Here is a 14,702-nt window from a genome sequence, read left to right on the forward strand (position 1 = left end):
GAAGAGGCGTTTTCAAAGATCGAGGAGTCGTCACTATTCCAAAAAGCCGGATTTGCGGGATCAAAATGGTTGTCGACAACGGTAAAAGAACAGTATCATCACTTGCTATTGAATTCCTTATATATGTCGACCTTCATCTTTTATGGCAAGACAGAACTGAAGAAAATGCCCAACTCTTCCTCACCTCTGAGGGCGCACTCCCAGCAAAGCCTTTTGAAATACTCCATTATTTCTTCTTCCCCAAAGATGATACCAGATGCCTGGAGTACAGATGACCCAGGAGGAAACAGCACCACAAATACATGTGCTGATTCATTCACCGCTTCTTCAAAAGCAAACGTATCTCATATCATCAAGGGCAAAAGCAAAGGTATCTCATATCATGCTCTTTCCCTGTCTTTTCCTTTGTCCTTGATATTACTTGCATGGCAAAGTAAAAGAAGCAATCAGCCGGCACTTGGAGTCTATCTGGACTCTATTCCCTGGTTGCTTACCTAGCTTTGCTGAGCTATCCTCTAACCCTCTTCAATACGAATTGGAGATATTGAACAAAGAAACAGATAAGAGGAGGAAGCTCAGACCTTCGGGGGAGACCAAAGGAAGCCTGCTGCCCAGTTCAAGAGTAGCACAAAGGAAAATCAACGATGAGAGTAGCGCAGTTCAAGAGTAAGCCTGTGGAATCACAAAGATCCAAGCCTCACTGCAATCACCAAGGAGAAGATGGAACGAACACTCCATAATCAGATTTGCAACTCTAAACTCTTCTCTTTGTTAGATACATTCTACCATGTTTAGTATGTTTAATTGTTGTTTATATGTTTGCTTTATGTGTAGTGTGGTTTTTAACATTGAGGACAATGTTTGATTTAAGTGTGGGGGAGTTACTAAAGTGTTTTGATGAAAATTCGTAGGGTTTTATCCACCATAACTTCAAATGCTGTTTCTTGCTGTTTTTAAGTGTGTTTAGTGTGTTTTGACTTAAAAATTCGAAAATCACATAAAAATTTGAAAAACATGTTTTGAAAAGCCGAAAAAGAGTGTTTTGAGTCGTTTTTGTGTCGTAGGTCACCTTCCAACACAATGATAAGGATTTGGTTTCTAATTGCATGACTGTTAAAAAGAGTTATAAACAGAGAGAAAAGTTTGATTTACTCTTAGTATATGCTTGGTTATGGTTATAATGTATGACTTCACATGCAATCATAAAAAATTTTTCGTTTTTGTAACATGCTTGAAGGAAAGAACTCAAACAAACGCTACAACCCTGAGAGACTTGAGCCTATAACGTTCTTTGGAGAGTATAATCTGTGATTTCTTGTTTTCCAAAGTTGTTGCATGATCTCATTATTCTTTGCTTGGTTACTACTTAGAAGGCGTTTCATCATATAGTTCCAAATGCTAGAACTCATGCCTATTTCATTCAAAGCATGTTATTGATTTACATAACATATATCAAGATAAAGTTGTGTAGTTGCCACCATAGCCAAATAACCTCACTTCCCATATTTCGTATATGTTGTAAGTTTTACCCCCGTTGAGCTTTGCTTAGCCTTTATTCTTTGTCAACCCACATTATCCTCACCTAGCCTAGTTTAGGACAATCCACACCTTTGTTCTTAGAAGATAGTGAGCATGACTTAAATGAATTCCTTTTGAGTTACATTATGCAAGAAAATGAGTGTGGGAGAAGGAATGCTTGTTCTTAAGTATGTTTTTGAGTTTCAAAAGAAAAGAAAAACAGAAAAGAAAAGAAAGAAAGAAAGAAAAAAGAGCTTGAAAAAAATGAAAGAATGAGTGATTGAAGTAAGGGCTCAAAACACTAATTCTGGCCCTAAATTGTCTCCCTTTTTGTTCCAAAGTTGAGTTTTCATTCAAAAGTGAATTCTAAGTTGATTCAATTGCCTTGCTCACTATTTCTTTAAGAACCTTTGTTTTCCATATCCCTTCTTTGTTATCCACACGCCCTAAGCCCCATTACAACCCGTGACTTCAATCTTGAGTGTTATGTATTTCAATTGTGGAGTTTGAATTTGGTATGAGCATATGGTGTCACTGGTTCTCGCGTCTAAGTAGTAGCATTCCATTCATGAGATCATAATCTAAACATGCTTATTAACTCCAAAAATTGCGTTCTTTGTGATATACTATATATATGTGAGTGTTCGTTTTCATGTTTACATCAATCTTCTCACATATGACTAGATTAGGGTGTGTAGTTAGAAAATCTGAGTGAAAATTGAGTGCATATCTTGTAAGGAATTGAGCAAATTCTCTAAGGCATGTTACTACATTCAAAACATGGTTTTAAATGCTTAAATGTGAACTAGTATATGGTGACTATGATTAAGAATGTACTTAAGTGTGAAGATGACTAAAATCTGTGAGAATGATGATTTCTAACATGTCATGTGCATTGGAAATCCCTAAGACGGGTGTTGGAAGGTTTAGGTTGTGTTTTAAGTGTTTAGTGTCGTTTTGTTTATTTGTTTTTATTCTATTTTGCTCGAGGACTAGCAAAAGTTAAGTGTGGGGGAGTTTGATAGGAGCATATTTAGGCGACTTACTTAGCTTGTTTTCGTGCATCTATGTTGGTAATTCATAGTTATTTTAGTCCTTTATGCTTCTTTTGTGTGTTTTCAGGTTCTAAGGGCTTAGGGAGCAAGAAAGTGCATTTTGAGGCTATTTGGGGCACTTTTGGGCATGGATTGGATAGCTTAATCATGGAGCAAAGAGGATGGACGAAATTGAAGCCTTGTATGCTCTTTGGGGACATCAAACAAAGGGCCTAGCCCAATCAAACAAATCCTTTGAGCCATGGAAAACCTCTAGCCCAATCAAACATATTATGCCATGCAAACCAACCTATTTTAGGCCCATTCTATGTGCTTAAACCCTAGCCCTTTAAACTAGTCCATTTATCACTTATCATTTCCATTCACTTATCACTCACCACATATCATTCATTTATCACCACATTCTCCCTCTTTAACTCATTTCATTATTCATTCACTTTGCATTCATTCAATTCCACCTCACATGCACCCTTTATTCTTCATCATTGCAACCATGGCACATTTACACCAACAAAACAACTCCCATGCCATGGCCTACTCATATTCCCATTTCCTTTCCAACATCTCACATGCATTTCCACCTTCCTACTTCATCATTTCACCACATTTTCCCTTTTATTTCCACATGCAATTCTTCATCATTGCAACCACAAACACCTTAAACAAATAGCCATATACATCTCCACTCCTCCTATAAATACCCTTGCATTCATTCATTCAAAAATCATCTCATTCACAACACAACAACACACCACAAACACATTCCTTTCTCCCTTAGAATCCAAAAACCATCTTCCATTTCCACCAATCCTCATCCATTTCCATAATTCCCCAACACTTCCATCCCCCCAACCAACCTATCCTTAAACCTTGTGCTACAACAACGAGGAAGAGAAGAGTGCCTAAACGTTCATACAATTCAAGTTTTGAGTTGTTGGAATGTTTAGGTGTTTCTTTGATTTCAAAGTTTCATTTTAATTCTCTTTGTTTTGTACGTATGAGAAATGGAAGAAAAGAGTGCTTAAACGTTCATACAATTCAAGTTTTGAGTTGTTGGAATGTTTAGGTGTTTCTTTGATTTCAAAGTTATGAGGAACTAAACCCCCTTTAGCTAGGGGGTGATTCGAAACTATGTTTATGTTTGTAATATGATTTGATTACTTTTAATTACGTTTCATAAGTTGTGAATTCAATTTGTTTAACTATTTGATTGATATCCTATTTATGTATGTTTATTAAGAATGAACGCTTAATTTTCATGCATGAATTTGACGCTAGAATATAAGTGAGTTTCACGTAATAGTTATGAACTTATATTCACAAGTAGTGGAGGTTGCTTATAAACAATCGTGTTAAACATATTCTTGGCATAAGTTTGATGCAATCATAGTAACGAATGCCTCGTGATGCGAACTAAGTAAGCACACAAATTAAACCCTCTTTTTGACAATTGTAGTATAAGTATAAGTAGGGATCGTTCTGGACCGGGGATTAGGAGGGATTGTTAATCACTTGGATTTTTGACTCAAAAACGTAAAAACAATATAAAACACTAAACTAGACTCAAAGAATGTGAAACTAAACGTTAAAACACTAAGACAAACCAAAAGACTCAAAATGCTTTAAAAACACAAACTAAAATGATTTCTAACTAAATTGAACAATAAAGTAAAGGGGGATTGAGTTTTGGACGGAATTAAACTAAATGAACAAATTGCAATTAAAACATAATGTAAATATGAAATTGATGAAATCGAATGAATGGATGCTAGCCAAGGGGTTCTTCTCCACACATGTTATACTTGCATACAAGATTGATTCTCAGTTGGTCTTTCGATAAATTATGAAACTCAACACTCCGGATTAATTAGGTCCGCTTAAATTAACCGTCAAGTTTTCCTTAAGTTAATGAATTGGATGGGTTTGCGCAACGCAATTCACAACATTCTCCAAAAGTCCTTTACGTGAACAGCACAATAAAGATACAATCAAAGATCATTAAGTATTATGAAAACTATAAGTGTTGACGAGGCATTCGTTACTATGATGAGCATGAAACTCGTGCCAAGAATTCATTTAACGCGATTGTTTATAAGCAACCTCCACTACTTGTGAATATAAGTTCATAACGATTAGGTGAAATTCACTTATATTCTAGCGTCATATTTATGCATGAAAATTAAGCGCGCATTCTTAATAAACATTCATAAATAAGTTATCAATCAAACGGTTAAACAAATTGAATCCACAACTTATGAAATTCCAACGAAAGTTAATCAATTCATATTGCAAATATAAACATAGTTTCGAATCACCCCCTAGCTAAAGGGGGTTTAGTTCCTCATAACTTTGAAATCAAAGAAACACCTAAACATTCCAACAACTCAAAACTTGAATTGTATGAACGTTTAAGCACTCTTCTCTTCCATTCCTTATACGTACAAAACAAAGAGAATTAAAATGAAACTTTGAAATCAAAGAAACACCTAAACATTCCAACAACTCAAACTTGAATTGTATGAATGTTTAAGCACTCTTCTCTTCCTCGTTGTTGTAGCACAAGGTTTAAGGATAGATTGGTTGGGGGGATGGAAGTGTGGAATGGAGTGGAAATGGAGAAGATGGAGAAGGGGAAGTGTTTGTGTATTACAATGGAAAATGAGATGATTTGGTGAATGGAATGAATGGGTATTTATAGGAAGAGAATGGGTGTTAATGGATGTTTGTTTAAGGTATTTGGTGGATGGGAAAAGGTGTGGATGGTGGGAATTATGGTGGATGGATGGTTTAGTGGATGTAATTTAGGGTTTATTTAGGTGAATGTGGATGCATGGTTTAGTGGATGTAAAGGATAATGGGATGGTGTGGAATTAAAAGCTAAAAAAATGGGATAATGGGCATTTAAGTGTGAATGGAATGGTGGGATGCACTAATGGAAATTATGAAATGGAATGGTGGGATGCACTAATGGAAATTATGGAATGGAATGGTGGGATGCACTAATTAGGAGGAAGAATTAGGGTGAAGGGCTTAATGCATGGATTTGGGCCAATTAGGGTGAAGGGCTTAATGCATGGATTTGGGCCTAAAATGCCTCCCCTTGCATGGCAAGGGAAAGGACTTGGGCTAAAGCCCATGGCAATGGCTCTAAAATGGGCTAAGGTTAGGGTTTAGGTCATCTAAAAGCCCAAAGCCAAGAATAGAAACTCACGACAATGGAAACCTCCAAGAATAGAAACTTCCAACTTTAGAAACTTTGGTTACCAATTCCGACTTCCTTGCTCTTCACTTTCATTTCTTCATTTCTTAAGCTCCTTTGACCTTCAACCTCGTTCATTCCTCGTGCTCCATTTGCATACACCACATTCCAGCTCAGTTTTGCTCCAAAAGCTCCCAATTGCATCATTTCATGTAATATGTCCTTTAAACCTGAAAACACATGAAAGTAGCTTAAAAGACTACTTTAACGAATAAAACATAACAAAAATGCATAAGAACTAGCTAACTAAGGCGCATAAATATGCTCCTATCAAATTCCCCCACACTTAGCTTTTGCTTGTCCTCGAGCAAAACAAACAAAAGAAAGAAAACAAAACGAAACAAACTAACCAAAACCAAAAACTAAACCTTCCAACGTTCGCCTCAGGGATTTCCAATGCACATTACATGTTAAAGATCGTTACTCACATAGCTTTTAGTCTTACTTCCCCTTAAGCACATACTTAATCATAGTCACCATTCACTAGTTCGCATTTAATCAATTAAAACATATTTTGAATGTAGTAACATGCCTTAGAGAATTCCCTCAATTCCTCACTCGTTATGCACTCAATTTTCACTCAAATTTTTCTGACTACACACCCTACACTAGTTATATGTGAGAAGATTGATGTAAACATGAAAGACTAGTACTCACATACGTTATAACAAAGAATCACAATTTCTGGAGTTTAAGAAGCATGTTTAGATATGATCTCATGAATAGAATGCTACTACTTAGATGCGAGAACCAGTGACACCATATGCTCATACCAAATTCAAACTCCACAATTGAAATGCACAACACTCAAGATAGAAGTCAAGGGTTGTAACGGGGCTTGGGGTTTTGGCTAACAAGGGAAGGTAAAGATAAACAAACGTTCTTTAAGCAATAATAAGTAAAGTAATGAAATTAAGACCTAGAATTCCCTTAGAATGCAGAAATCAACTTTTAAACAAATAGGGGAGATTCAAACAACTCTTAGGGCCTAATTCATTGTTTTGGGCCCTTACTTCAACAAACAATACTTTTCAACTCTTTTTCACTTCTTTTTTTTTTTTTTTTTTTTTTTTTTTTTTAACCATGCGTATGGCACATAAACTCACATCCATAATCCTTCCCCCACACTTATTTTCTGCAACACATTAATCAAAAGGAATTCATTGCTCACTATGCTTCAAGAACAAGGGTAAGGATGGTCCTAATCTAGGCTAGGTGAGGATAATGTGGGTTAACAAAGAACATGGGCTAACACGGCTCAACGGGGTTAAACTTAAACACAAAATGAGTGAAGGGCACATGGCTGTTTGGCTTTGATGGTGGTCACTACACAACTTCATCTTGAATATGTGGTATGCAAATCAATGACATGGTTTGAATGAAATGGGCATGAGTTCTAGCATTTGGAACTAAGTGATGAAACGCCTTCTAAGTAGTAACCAAGCAAAGAATAATGAGATCATGCAACGACTTTAGAAAACAATGACGCACAGATTATTACTCTCCAAATAACGTCTAGGCTCAAGTCTCACAGGGATGTATCGTTTGTTTAAGTTCCTTCCTTCAAGCATGTTACAAAAACTAATTTTTATCATTTGTGATTACATGTGAATTCGTAAACTATAACGACAACCAAGCATAAACCAAAGAGTATATCAAACGTCCATCCATGTTTGTAACTTTCTTTAACCATCATGCAATTAAAAACCAAATCCTCATCATTGTGTTGGAAGGTAACCTACGACACAAACACACAAAAACAACTCTTTTTGGGTTTTTCAAAACAATTTTTCAAATTTTTATGGGATTTTCGAATTTTTAAGTCAAAACACATTAAAACAGTTTAAAAACATTTTAAAACAGCAAGGATCAATACTTGAAGTTATGGGTGATAAAATCCAACAAATTTTGCATCAACATACTTAGTTACCCCCCCACACTTAAATCAAACATTGTCCTCAATGTTTTAAGCTTAAAACACACCAAATAAAAGAAAACATATAAAACAGCAACTAAACATACTAAACATGGCAGAATGTATCTATCAAAGAGAAGAGTTTTAGAGATGCAAATCTGGTTATGGAGTGTAAATTCCATCTTCTCCTTGGTGATTGCAGTGAGGCTTCATCTTGAGTGATTCCACAGGCTTACTCTTGAAATGCGCTGCTCCCATCGTTGATTTTCCTTTGTGCTACTCTTGAACTGGTCAGCAGGCTTCCTTTGGTCTCCCCCGAAGGTCTGAGCTTCCTCCTCTTATCTGTTTCTTTGTTCAATCTCTCCAATTCGTATTGAAGAGGGTTAGAGGATAGCTCAGCAAAGCTAGGTAAGCAACCAGGGAATAGAGTCCAGATAGACTCCAAGTGTCGGCTGATTGCTTCTTTCACTTTGCCATGCAAGTAATATCAAGGACAAAGGAAAAGACAGGGAAAGAGCATGATATGATATACCTTTGCTTTTGCCCTTGATGATATGAGATACCTTTGCTTTTGAAAAAGCGGTGAATGAATCAGCACATGTATTTGTGGTGCTGTTTCCTCCTGGGTCATCTGTACTCCAGGCATCTGGTATCATCTTTGGGGAAGAAGAAAGAATGGAGTATTTCGAAAGGCTTTGCTGGGAGTGTGCCTTCAGAGATGAGAAAGAGTTGGGCATTTTCTTCAGTTCTGTCTTGCCAAAAAAAAATGAAGGTCGACATATATAGGGAATTCAATAGCAAGTGGTGATACTGTTCTTTTACCGTTGTCGACAAACATTTTGATCCCGCAAATCCGGCTTTTTGGAATAGTGACGACTCTTCGATCTTTGAAGACGCCTCTTCGATAAAGCTGCACGCGTTTTCTGAAAAGCAGATAAAGCGTCGCCGAACTTTGCGCTTGTCGGCTAAAGACGTGTAGTTGCGATGATGGCCTCCACGTGTTGAACGCGATTTCTGAAAAGCCGAGGCTTTTTGAATTGGTGGACGCGTTGCCTTGGCATTTTTATAGAGCTATCGATCACCGCCAACTTACACACTCTGAAGATTTTCCATTCTTGAAACTCGTCTCCGGCCCTTTTGAAAATCTACTCCGTCCACCCCTTCTCTTTTAACTTCGTGAACAATGGCTAGCTCATCCAACCCATCGAACCTTTGCTTAGATTTGAGTCTAAGCAGTGATCCGGTCGCGTCTCGTCAGGGTAAGGTATGGTGCCCGTCTTTCTTATCTTCCCATGGCCCTCTTACAGATGAGGACTCTGTGATGACGGATCCCACAACGGCTACGATAGTGGCTCGGAACCTCCTCACTCCCAAAGACAGTCAGCTGCTTTCTGGACGGTCCGATGAGTTGGCCGTTCAAGAGTCCTTGGCTCTTAGCGTTCAGTGCGCTGGCTCTGTGTCCAACATGGGCCAACGCCTTCTTGCTCGCTCCCGACAAGTTGAATCCTTGATGGCGGAGGTGGAGAGTCTTAAGCAGGAGATCAAACAGCTTAAGTACGAGAACCGAAGTTTGCACGTGCTTGCCAACAATTATTCGTCAGGCATGAAGAGGAAGCTTGATGAGCTTGATGACCGTCAAAAGCTTGCTGCTTTCTTCCAGAGGCACCTCTTTCCTGGGTCATCCAGCGTTCCACCAAGGTTTGAGGCCTTGAATGATCTATCTTTGGTACCTCCCGCTCCTATGCCTTCCGCTCCGATGCCTCTTGCTCCAATGCCTTCTGCTCCGAGACCTCCTGTTCCGATGCCTCCTGCTCCGAGAGTGTTGCCACGTAGTGGGGCCTCACGTACACAACCTTTGTAAAGGCTCCATCTTTCTGCCATGTATTTTTTTTTTTTTTTTTTTTTTTTCATCACTCGGAAATCAATAAACAAGCTTTATTCACTGTATTGGGTTGCCTCCCAAGTAGCGCTTTCTTTTACGTCTTGCAGCCGGACGAAGAACCCAATCACTCCAGGATATGTTCACGAATCGGATGAGCACTCCGAGTCATGAACTAGTACCTAAAACAAAAAAAACAAAACAAATTTAAGAATCTGGAAAAATAAAAACAAACGAAAATAAAACAATCCAAGGGATTAGCAAAGTTGCTAATCCCCGGCAACGGCGCCAAAATTTGATGCGAGATTTATATGCACACAAATTAAACCCTCTTTTTGTCAATTGTAGTATAAGTATAAGTAGGGATCGTTCTAAACCGGGGATTAGGAGGGATTACTAAATCACTTGGAAACTGACTCAAAAATGTAAAACAAACATTAAAACACTAAAACAAATCAAAAGACTCAAAGAATACAAAACACTTATAAACACAAACTAAGACACTTTCTAACTAAATTGGACACTAAAGTAAATGGGGATTGAGATTTTGACGAAAATAAATTAAATGCACAAATTGTAATTTAAAGGTAGAATTTAAATATGAATGTGATGAAAAAGACTCAAAATGCTTTAAAAACACAAACTAAAATGATTTCTAACTAAATTGAACAATAAAGTAAAGGGGGATTGAGTTTTGGACGGAATTAAACTAAATGAACAAATTGCAATTAAAACATAATGTAAATATGAAATTGATGAAATCGAATGAATGGATGCTAGCCAAGGGGTTCTTCTCCACACATGTTATACTTGCATACAAGATTGATTCTCAGTTGGTCTTTCGATAAATTATGAAACTCAACACTCCGGATTAATTAGGTCCGCTTAAATTAACCGTCAAGTTTTCCTTAAGTTAATGAATTGGATGGGTTTGCGCAACGCAATTCACAACATTCTCCAAAAGTCCTTTACGTGAACAGCACAATAAAGATACAATCAAAGATCATTAAGTATTATGAAAACTATAAGTGTTGACGAGGCATTCGTTACTATGATGAGCATGAAACTCGTGCCAAGAATTCATTTAACGCGATTGTTTATAAGCAACCTCCACTACTTGTGAATATAAGTTCATAACGATTAGGTGAAATTCACTTATATTCTAGCGTCATATTTATGCATGAAAATTAAGCGCGCATTCTTAATAAACATTCATAAATAAGTTATCAATCAAACGGTTAAACAAATTGAATCCACAACTTATGAAATTCCAACGAAAGTTAATCAATTCATATTGCAAATATAAACATAGTTTCGAATCACCCCCTAGCTAAAGGGGGTTTAGTTCCTCATAACTTTGAAATCAAAGAAACACCTAAACATTCCAACAACTCAAAACTTGAATTGTATGAACGTTTAAGCACTCTTCTCTTCCATTCCTTATACGTACAAAACAAAGAGAATTAAAATGAAACTTTGAAATCAAAGAAACACCTAAACATTCCAACAACTCAAACTTGAATTGTATGAATGTTTAAGCACTCTTCTCTTCCTCGTTGTTGTAGCACAAGGTTTAAGGATAGATTGGTTGGGGGGATGGAAGTGTGGAATGGAGTGGAAATGGAGAAGATGGAGAAGGGGAAGTGTTTGTGTATTACAATGGAAAATGAGATGATTTGGTGAATGGAATGAATGGGTATTTATAGGAAGAGAATGGGTGTTAATGGATGTTTGTTTAAGGTATTTGGTGGATGGGAAAAGGTGTGGATGGTGGGAATTATGGTGGATGGATGGTTTAGTGGATGTAATTTAGGGTTTATTTAGGTGAATGTGGATGCATGGTTTAGTGGATGTAAAGGATAATGGGATGGTGTGGAATTAAAAGCTAAAAAAATGGGATAATGGGCATTTAAGTGTGAATGGAATGGTGGGATGCACTAATGGAAATTATGAAATGGAATGGTGGGATGCACTAATGGAAATTATGGAATGGAATGGTGGGATGCACTAATTAGGAGGAAGAATTAGGGTGAAGGGCTTAATGCATGGATTTGGGCCAATTAGGGTGAAGGGCTTAATGCATGGATTTGGGCCTAAAATGCCTCCCCTTGCATGGCAAGGGAAAGGACTTGGGCTAAAGCCCATGGCAATGGCTCTAAAATGGGCTAAGGTTAGGGTTTAGGTCATCTAAAAGCCCAAAGCCAAGAATAGAAACTCACGACAATGGAAACCTCCAAGAATAGAAACTTCCAACTTTAGAAACTTTGGTTACCAATTCCGACTTCCTTGCTCTTCACTTTCATTTCTTCATTTCTTAAGCTCCTTTGACCTTCAACCTCGTTCATTCCTCGTGCTCCATTTGCATACACCACATTCCAGCTCAGTTTTGCTCCAAAAGCTCCCAATTGCATCATTTCATGTAATATGTCCTTTAAACCTGAAAACACATGAAAGTAGCTTAAAAGACTACTTTAACGAATAAAACATAACAAAAATGCATAAGAACTAGCTAACTAAGGCGCATAAATATGCTCCTATCACCTCGTCAACACTTATAGTTTTCATGATGCTTAATGATTCTTGCTTGTATCTCTATTATGCAATTCATGTAGGGAACTTGTGAGGAATGCTTTGGATTGTCGTATGCAATCATCCAATTCATTAACTTAAGGAAAACTTGACGGTTAATTTAAGCGGACCTAATTAACCCGGGGCGTTGAGAATTCATGGTTTATTGAAAAGCAATTAGAAATCTTTTTATTATGCAAGTGTAACATGTGTGGAGATGAACCCCTTGGCTAGCATCCATTCATTCCATTTCATCAATTTCATATTTACATTATGTTTTAATTGCAATTTGTTCATTTAGTTTAATTCCGTCCAAAACTCAATCCCCCTTTACTTTATTGTTCAATTTAGTTAGAAATCATTTTAGTTTGTGTTTTTAAAGCATTTTGAGTCTTTTGGTTTGTCTTAGTGTTTTAACGTTTACTTTCACATTCTTTGAGTCTAGTTTAGTGTTTTATATTGTTTTTACGTTTTTGAAGTCAAATCCAAGTGGTTAACAATCCCTCCTAATCCCCGGTCCAGAACGATCCCTACTTATACTTATACTACAATTGACAAAAAGAGGGTTTAATTTGTGTGCGTATAAATCTCGCATCAATTCGCCATAACACAATATTGTCCGTTTTAGGCCCAGCCCATATTGTTTTGTTCTTGGGAACTCGGCACGAGAACTTCCTAGTGGGTCACCCATCCTAGGACCGCTCTCGCTCAAACTTGCTTAACTTCGGAGTTCATACGGAATCCGAAGCCAGTGAGTTCTCAAAAGGCCTCATGCTATAGGGAGTGGAGTATGTATATATAAGGCACATCACCTTCTCTCCGTTGGTCGATGTGGGATCTTACATGTTCATTAACTCTAGGTACATCCATATTAACAAAACTTAAGCCCCCACTATTTCTTAACTTGAAAGGGAACTTATCTTCAAAGAAATCAGCATCATTAGATTCAATAACTAACATAGTTTTTCAAATCATAATACCTATATGTTTTGCTATTATATGCATAACCAATGAACACACATTCAAAAGCTCTACTAGCTAGCTTTGATCTTTTAGGATCAGGTTTTCTCACATATGCCAAACAGCCCCAAGTTCTCAAGTATGATACATTTGGTTCCTTATTTTTCCAAATTTCAAGGGTGGAATTTTGGTTTTCAAAGAAGGAACCCTATAGTCAAAAGTATCTCACCCCACCAATATGAAGCACTCTTGAGTTAAGTAAAACAGCCACAGTCACTTCACAAAGTGTCCTATTTTTTTTTCTCAGCTTTGCTGTTCATTTCTAGGGAATATGGAGCAATAGTATAATTCCTAGTTTCTTAAAAAATTCAGTGAGAGCTCCAAATTCATACTCTTGTCCTCTATCACTTCGTAGCCTTTTAATTCTTCGGTTGAATTGGTTTTCTACTTCGCTTAAGAAAGATTTAAATATGTCTAGAGCTTCACTTTTATGTTTCATTAGGTAGACAAAACAGTAGTTTGAATGATCATCTGTAAAAGTTATGAAGTATCGCTTTCCATTTCTAGTTACTACACCATCGAATTCACAAATATCAGAATGTATTCGGTCTAGTAATTCAATTTCTCTAAGAACTAACCTATATGGAGCTTTTGTTATTTTACTTGACTGCAAAACTCACATTTCTCAAAATTATTAAGTGACAATTCTGGTAATAAACCTAAGTTGCTCATTTATTTTACTAGCCTTTTATTTACCTGACAAAGTCTTGCATACCAAACATTAAATGAACACAACATGTAAGCAGAAGAAACAACTTTATTCATAACATCAACATTCAATTTGAACATTCCATCAGTGGCATACCCCTTCCCCACAAAGACATCATTCTTTGTGAGAGTATACATATCAGCCCCAATAGTTTAAGGGAAACCTGCCTTGTTGAACAGATAGCTTGAGCCTAGGTTCTTCCTTATTTTTGGACCATGAAGTACATCCTTCAAAATCACAGTCTTCCCCGAGGTGAACTTCAGCTCCACTTCACCAGTTCTAGCAACATTCGTTGAGTGAGAGTCACCCAACAAAACCCTTATGTCCTCAGCTTCAGTATAAGACTTGAAAAGTCTGCAATTATAGCGGACATAGCGTGAAGCTCCAGTGTCTACCCACCACCCCTCAGATCTGTCAACTAGGTTGACTTTTGATATCATGGCAATGAGTTGATCCTCAGTCAAATTGGCTTGAGGAGTAACCCAACGTTTGTTGCAACAATTCCTAGCCAAGTGCCCAGGTTTGTCACAGTTGTAGCATAAAAATGGTACAGCAGCTTCATCATGTGAGGAAGGAACCTTCCTATTCTGATTTCGTTGAGCATTCTGGAAATTTGGAGGGTTTTTGTTGTTGCTGCGATTCTTGGTGGAATTCTTCATATACTAGTGGGTTTGAGCACTACTGTTGCATGAGTCCTTGTATGAGCCTTCCTGAGATTGTTGTTCTTTGAAACAACCAGCACTTCCTCCCCCATATCCTGTTTCCTAGCTTCTTCCTCA

This window comes from the organism of the source record quoted next, unplaced genomic scaffold (genome assembly GCF_019419815.1).
Source record: "Pyrus x bretschneideri cultivar Hongxiangsu unplaced genomic scaffold, Pyrus_bretschneideri_v1 Contig202, whole genome shotgun sequence".
NCBI lineage: Eukaryota > Viridiplantae > Streptophyta > Magnoliopsida > Rosales > Rosaceae > Pyrus > Pyrus x bretschneideri.